General features: G+C 46.2%; 1 long non-coding RNA gene across 1 annotated transcript; it reads left to right on the forward strand.

The window, feature by feature from the left end:
- The first annotated feature begins 794 nt into the window (after positions 1-794).
- Positions 795-7830, forward strand: LOC120540465. The gene is made up of 2 exons (XR_005635816.1): positions 795-2565; positions 6814-7830. It is a non-coding gene; the product is annotated as an uncharacterized LOC120540465 (long non-coding RNA).
- Positions 7831-8051: the final 221 nt, after the last annotated feature.

The following is an 8051-nucleotide window of genomic DNA, read 5'->3' on the forward strand; positions in this document are numbered from 1 at the left end:
AGGAATTGGGCAAATTATGGAATCCAATCATACAGTACACAAAAAGGACAAATTCTCAACTTATTAGTGCAGAGAAATTGATAGGTGTAGTGCAGATGGCGGAAGGGAGAGCATAATATAAAATGTACAGTAAGTAGATTTGTAGTGCATAGATTTATAATAGCCAAAAGAACCAAACTGAATCTTGTTACATATTGGGTCTAATGGGCATGTGCGAAAGTTAGCTGAAGGCCTGTGGCTCGGGACTACGTACGGGACAGATGGGGGCAGCCTTTTTATTTTTAGATCAAAACAAAATGTTGCAGTTGATCTCTCTCGGAGATTAGAACTGGTGGAAGAATAAATACTTTAATATGGTGGAAGCCTTTAGGGCGGCACGGTGGCGCAGTGGTAGCGCTGCTGCCTCGCAGTTAGGAGACCCGGGTTCGCTTCCCGGGTCCTCCCTGCGTGGAGTTTGCATGTTCTCCCCGTGTCTGTGTGGGTTTCCTCCGGGCACTCCGGTTTCCTCCCACAATCCAAAGACATGCAGGTTAGGTGGATTGGCGATTCTAAATTGGCCCTAGTGTGTGCTTGGTGTGTGGGTGTGTTTGTGTGTGTCCTGCGGTGGGTTGGCACCCTGCCCAGGATTGGTTCCTGCCTTGTGCCCTGTGTTGGCTGGGATTGGCTCCAGCAGACCCCCGTGACCCTATTCGGATTCAGCGGGTTAGAAAATGGATGGATGGATGGATGGAAGCCTGGTTTATACTCACCACGTGACGCTTCCGCGCAAGTCACACGGCAAAGCGCGTGCGCGGAGCGACCACAACGCTTTTCTACTTGTTGCTGCCCGTTCGATCGGCGCGTTGATATTCTTCTAGTCAGTAAGTGACAGGTGGTCGGTGTCGTACAGCTAGCAATGTCACAGAAGAGACTGAGGTACAGTACTGTCTCCCGCGGAGCAGTATAAATATCTCAGGGTCTTGTTCACAAGTGAGGGGAGAAGGGGTGGACTGACAGATCGGAGCAGACTGTGGACGTTTTACCACTCAGTCGTGGTGAGGATGGCGCTGAGCCGACAGGCAAAGTTCCTACCGTCACCTATGGCCATGAACTATGCGTATTGACCGAAGCACTAGATCGCAGATATGAGCGGCGGAAATGAGTTTCGGGGTGTCTAGGCTCGGCCTTCGTGAAGGGGTGAGGAGCGAAGTCGAGGTGGTTCAGACATTTGATAGGATGCCTTCTGGATGCCAGTCTGGGGAGATGTTTCAGGCATGTCCAACTGGGAGGGGACATCGTGGAAGACCAAGGAATGAGTCGATGTTCCCCTGGAGGATTTGGAGCAGGTCACAGGGAAATGAGAAGTCTGGGCGTATTTGCTTAGACCACTGCCCCAATGACCCAGACCAGATTCGCTGCAGAAAATGCAAGGATGGATATATAATTTTATCACGGAAAACGTGAAGGAATTTTTCAGTCTGTAATGATCCGGTCAGATGCAGGCTGACGTAGCTTATTAACCACATACATACAACATGGACTGCTGTGCTGTTATGGCAAACAAGCACACACGTGTCAAACACACAGCAGGGCTAACGTAATGTCGCCAGCTCACCTAATCTGCATGTCTTTGGAAACTGGGAGGAAACCGGAGCACCCGGGGCAAACCCACGCAGACACCGGAAGAACAGGCAAACTCCTTACTATGGGGCAGCAGCGCAAACACTGCTGTGCTGTCTTGTGAGCCTGGATGTCACATTTCAAAATGCTGATATAAGAATTAGAAAACTTAATATCAACTTTTAAAACGCCGATATCTTGTCGTTATCAAATTTCAAAAACATACAATATTAGCAGTTTGACTTTTGATATCAAGAAAAACGATTACATTCTGAAAAGGCTTCCTGCAAGCGTATCCGTTGACAACAGCAGCGGCAGATTACAGGCTGCCTTCTCCACCTCCTCTAAATCCTATTGGATAGTCGTAGCAGCCTATCGGGTTCTACTGCTGGGCGGTGCCGTCCCGCACCCTCTTCGCCCATTGGGTGCAGTCAGACTCAGTTGAAAATTAGTGGAAAACGGGCTCACCTGTGTGAGGGGGCGTCGCCTTCGGTCCTTCACAACAACCGGTCAGGCGAAACTCTAGGAGTTCTTTAATGTTTTTGCTAAGAATATTAGTGGTTTTAAAAAATAAGTAAAGTTTTGTTGAAGACAGGCGACGGTGACCTGCTAACTTTCCTACTTTTTAAACTTAAGCCAGAAGCAAGAAGAATCCGGTTCACGTCAGGAACGCGAAACAGGTAAGTGTTGTTATTATTATTATTACTTTTATTAGTTTGTGTTTATTACAGTAAGTGAGTCAGATGGAATTCTGCATCATCGAGTGCGCTACTGTCGTTGTTGAAGCTGAAAGAAATGGCTCGTCAGCACGGAAGATAAGGTGACAGCCCACGCAGAGTTGTAACTGAGCATAACAATGTAAAACTGGAACAAATGGACAAATGTCGAGTCTTCTGACTGGCACGCATTGTTTCAGTTACTTGGACGTATGTGATGTGCATGGCAGGCATGTCGTTTAGTTTTGAAGTGAGGATTCTGCGTATTCATTGTGTTACCGAGGAAGTCTTCTTTTTAGTAATGAAGCCGAGATACATTTTGAGTTATAACAGTGATGGCGCTGTCGAGAAGATGTGTGTCAGTGGACGGGTCGAGCTGTTAGATCTCAAGTTGTGTTTTTTTTACTGGGATCTTTCCAGATTCCACTAAACCCTGTTACTGCTGTAAGAGACACTGAAGGTGGTTTTCTACCCACAGTTCCCAATTTGGCATATGAGGGCTGATGTCGAGGTCACTTACTGACTTGTAAACTGTATTCCATTTATTGTCAGAAAGTAGGAGGAATCCAATCGACATGCGACATCTTTCTGCTAAAGTTCCTTCGCAACGTTAGGAGCCTTTAAATAAAGGGACTGTTTACAATGTCAGACATTATGTCTAAGTGACTGTTTTATTTGAATGGGTCTCATTGATATTTATAATGCCGCACGTTCATGATCAACTGTTATTAAAATAAAATACAGTTTTATAGTCCCTTTTCAAGCTATAGTGCCTTTGTTGTCCTGTAGCAGAGCGAACTAAATGTGATTTAGGTGATTTTGCAGCAGCAGTTAGAGCATTCATTGTACTGGACTGTTAGTTTTTGCAGGCTAGTGACACGCACGCGCGCGCACGAGTGGCACGGGACAGCAGTCGCGCTCACAGGCCGGTGTTTTCGGTTCTACAGACCAATGCCTCGCCTTGCATTACCGGTTACTGAGGTGCCTTCACTTGCTGTTAAGCGAGGGAAAAAAAGCGAAACGCTAGGATTTGAAAAATCGTTTAATCGGCCTGCTTATTCATTTTACAAAAACATATTGTAAGGAGTAATTAAAGGATGAGCTGATTGAGAAGCAGCGGGCTGGATCTTCTGTTTTGTTAATTAATTATATAGAATAGAACAAGAAATTTGACAAACGAGAGGAGAACACTCAGTCCATCAAGCGCGTTTGTTTAGCTAATTTTTCAGTGTTTATCTTTGTTTAGTCCATGTGGATTTATCCAATATTTTATATTCCCAGTTGCTTTTAGTGAATTCTTTTAACGACCTTTGAGCATTTTGGCGCTATATATTTAAAATGTAGCCTATTGTTATTATATTTTTGTATTTCTTAGTATTTACCTTACTTTAAAAATGCATAATGCTCAGTTTGCTCTTGTTCAGAAAGCGGACGCCACTTGGTTGTTTTACAGTAATTAAGATTATATACATAAGTAGGTTTCACATTTCTGTTATTATTTTAGCCCTACAGTAGTGACTTAACATCAGGGACCTGTTTTATTGACCTTAAGGTGTTGGGGAAGAGAAGTCCGTCTCAAGTGGCGTCCGCTTTCTGAACAAGACTCATTATGATTACTAAAACTAAGTATTGGTTTCTGTTTTTCCTTCCTTTACAGGTCAGATTTCCTTCTGTTGATGGTAAGAGGAGGATTCGAGCCCACCGCCTGTTCCACCTTGGGCGGTGGGTTGCCGGTGTTTATCCTGCTGAGCTACTCTTTGGAAGCTCATTTCGCTGTTGGTCTTCAGTCTATTTGACAACTGTTGTCAGTCTGTTGTCACGTTACATAAAATATATTCTTTTTTGGTCGTCATTCTTGCGGACCCCCCCTCCGACTCGGGGGTGCCCTTTGCTCGGGTCTCGCTTTCCCGGTCTTGGTCTCGATCGCGGGGCCGACTCGGTTTTGGCTGCCGGGGTCGATTGCTTGTTTCGCTATGCCACCGAGGGGTCCCCTTTAGAAGAAGGGTCTAGAAATCATTTATACCGTTAACTCTTCGGCGGCCACAGCAAATAAAGAGCCTGCTTTTTGTTATACTTGCTTTTATGACTTGGGGGCAGACGCGAACCCGCACTCTTCTCGGCTGAATGAGCGGTCTACCCGGTTGAGCTACCGAGTCTGTCTGTTTACTTAGCTGATCAGACGCATTTAATGTTAACGAACGGGTTTTAATTTAATGTAAAGGAATGGGCTGGCTGTTTATCACGGCTCAAGAGGACGGGACTCGAACCCTGCGCCTCTGCTCTTTACCGGAGGACTGAATCGGCTCGTCTACCTCGGTGAGCTACTCCTCCGCTTGGAAATTACCAGATATCTTTTATATCATTGACAGAGTGGAGGGCGCTGCAACTAAAGTTATACTTGCCATGTTATGTGAGGCGAATCCTACAGGGTGGATGGTCATTTATACCGTTAACTCTTCGGTGACCACAACAAATAAATAGGATGCTTTCGATTTTAGTTGCTCCTATGATTTGGAGAGACGCGAACCCGCACTCTTCTACGCTATATGAGCGGTCCACCCGGTTGAGCTACCGAGTCTGTCCGTTCAGCAAGCCGACCAGACACATTTAATGTTAGCGACAGGTCTGTGGACTTATTAAAGAGATGGTTTGGGTTCTTATCACGACTGGAGAGGACGGGGCTCGAACCCCGCACCTCTGCCATTTGCCGGGAGGTCTGAATGGGCTGTCAACCTCGGTGAGCTACTCCTCCGGTTGGAAGTTACAAGAAATCTTTCATATCATTGCAGAATGGAGGGCGCTGCAAATAAACGGACACTTGGCATGTTATTTGGATGGTGGGCTTGATCTCAGGGCCTCCTGTGGCTCGGGTCTGCCCCTTTGACCGGGGTGCTCGGTCTGTTTCATCCGTGTGGCCAGCTCGGCTCGCCCTCTTTTCACGGTGTTGCCCTGCCGGCCCCTTTAGCGGTGTAGTCTATAAATTATTTTAACTTCACCCGTCACATAAAGAGACTACTTTCGATTCTAATATCCATCTTCTCAAGATGGGACACGAACTCGTAGAGTTCCTGTGCAGTGGTGGGGTAATAGCGGGGTCTACCCAGTTGAGCTACCGCAACTCACTCACCTTCTTGGCGGCCAGTCGTGCTTTATACCAGCGACAGCTCAGCGGACCCTTAAATAAAGAAGTTCCGTACTTCGGCTGGTCAGGTCGGCATTATAGCGAGTGGGTTGAATTGGCTCGTTTATCGGGGTGAGCTAATCCTCTGCTGCCAAGTGCAAGAAGTCTTGAATATTATTGAAAGATGGAGGACACTTACTAAGTGTTATTAAGAAATAACTTGAAGCCGTTTCTTATCACAACGCTATATCAACTGTGTCCAGATCAGTCTAAAATGAGGAAACGATTAAAAGCTTGACAAGAAACTCGAGTCAGAACTTTATTTTTATTATTATTATTTACATTTTATTGATTTTATTAAAATCCAATAGCATTCCATACAAGCAAGTCAAGTTTAACAGTCACAGCTTTAAAAAGGAGCTGCTTAAGAATTCACTGAATTTATGACCGAACAGGCTTCCCATAAGCGTATCTGTTGACAACATCAGCGGCAGATGACAAGCCGCCTTCTCCACCTCCTCTAAATCCTATTGGATAGTCGTAGCAGCCTATCGGATTCTATTGCTGGGCGGTGCCGTCCCGCATCCTCTTCGCCCATTGGGTGCAGTCAGACTCAGTTGAAAATCAGTGGAAAACGGGCTCACCTGTGTGAGGGGGCGTCGCCTTCGGCCCTGCAGTGACCGGTCAGACGAAACGTTAAGAGTTATTTTATGTTTTTACTAAGAACGTTAGTGGTTTTATAAAATAATTAAAGTTTAGTTGAGGAGAGGCGGCCGGGACCTTCTTACTTTCCTAATTTGTAAACCTAAGCCAGAAGCAAGATGAATCCGGTTCACGTCAGCAACATGAAACAGGTAAGTGTTGTTATTTTATTATTATTACTTTTATTAGTTTGTATTTATTACAGTAAGTGAGTCAGCTGGAATTCTGCATCATCGCCTGCGCTACTGGTTGTTGAAGCACGGAAGATAAGGTGACAGCCCACGCAGAGCTGTAACTGTGCATAACGATTTAAAACTGGAACATATGGACAAATGTCGAGTCTTCTGACTGGCACGCATTGTTTCAGTTACTTGGACGTTATGTGATGTGCATGGCAGGCATGTCGTTTAGTTTTGAAGTGAGGATTCTGCGTATTCATTGTGTTACTAAGGAAGCTTCTTTTCGGTAACGAAGCCGAGGTAGCGGTCTTACATTTTGAGTTATAATAGTGATGGCGCTGTCCAGAAGACAGGTGTGTGTCAGTGGACGGGTCGCGCTGTTAGATATCGAGTTGTGTTTTTGAAGTGATTTTGTACAGATTCTAGTAAAGCAGTAGAGCCATTATCATGACTAAAGTAAAGTAAGTATTGGTTTCTGTTTTTCTTTCCTTTACAGCTGAGATTTCCTTCTGTTGATGGCAAGAGGAGGATTTGAACCCACCGCTGGTTCCATCTTGGGCGGTGGGTTACCGGTGTTTATCCTGCTGAGCTACTCTTTGGACTCATTTCGTCGTTGGGCTTCAGTATATTTGACAACTGATGTCCGTTGATCCATCACATAAAATATATTCTTTTTTGGTCGTCATTCTTGCGGACCCCCTCTGCGACTCAGGGGTGCCCTTTGTTCTCTCCCAGCCCAGGTTGGTCTCGATCGCGGGGCCGACTCGGTTTTGGTTGCTGGGGTCGAGTGCTTGTTTCGCTATGCCACCGAGGGGTCCCCTTTAGAAGAAGGGTCTAGAAATTATTTATACCGTTAACTCTTCGGTGGCCACAGCAAATAAAGAGCCTGCTTTTTGTTTACGTTGCTTTTATGACTTGGGGACAGACGCGAACCCGCACTCTTCTCGGCCGAATGAGCGGTCTACCCGGTTGAGCTACCGAGTCTGTCTGTTTACTTAGCCGACCAGACGCATTTAATGTTAGCGAAAGGTCTGTGGACTCCTTAAAGAAATAGGTGGACATCTTATCACAACTGGAGAGACCGGGGCCCGAACCTCTGCCATTTACCGGGGTGGGCCTGAATGAGCTCGCTCTACCTCGGTGAGCTACTCCTCCGGTTGGAAGTTACACGAAATCTTTCATATCATTGGCAGAAAGGAGGACGCTGCAAATAAACAGATATTTGGCATGTTATTTGGATGGTGGGCTTCAGCTCAGGTCTGCCCTTTTGACCAGGGTGGTCGATGTGTTTCATCCGTGTGGCCATCTCGGCTAGCCCTCTTTTCACGGTGTTGCCCTGCCGGCCCCTTTAGCGGTGTAGCCTATAAACCTTCAACCCCACCACATAAAGAATTTAATATCCATCTTCTCATGGTGGGACTCGAACTCCTAGATCCCGTGCAGTGGTCGAGTAATACCCAGTGGTCTACCCATCTGAGCTACCACAGCCCACTCAGCAACTTGGCGACGAGTCGTGCTTTATACCAGCGACAGCTCAGCGGACCCCTTAAATAAAGGAGTTCCGTACTTCGGCTGGTCAGGTCGGCATTATAGCGGGTGGGTTGAATTGGGCCCGTTTATCGGGGTGAGCTAATCCTCTGCTGCCAAGTGCAAGAAGTCTTGAATATTACTGGAAATCGGAGGACACGGCCTGTAAACTGGCATATAAGAAACAACATGAAGGAAATCCTGTAC

Source organism: Polypterus senegalus, chromosome 12 (genome assembly GCF_016835505.1).
Source record: "Polypterus senegalus isolate Bchr_013 chromosome 12, ASM1683550v1, whole genome shotgun sequence".
In the NCBI taxonomy this organism is placed as follows: domain Eukaryota; kingdom Metazoa; phylum Chordata; class Cladistia; order Polypteriformes; family Polypteridae; genus Polypterus; species Polypterus senegalus.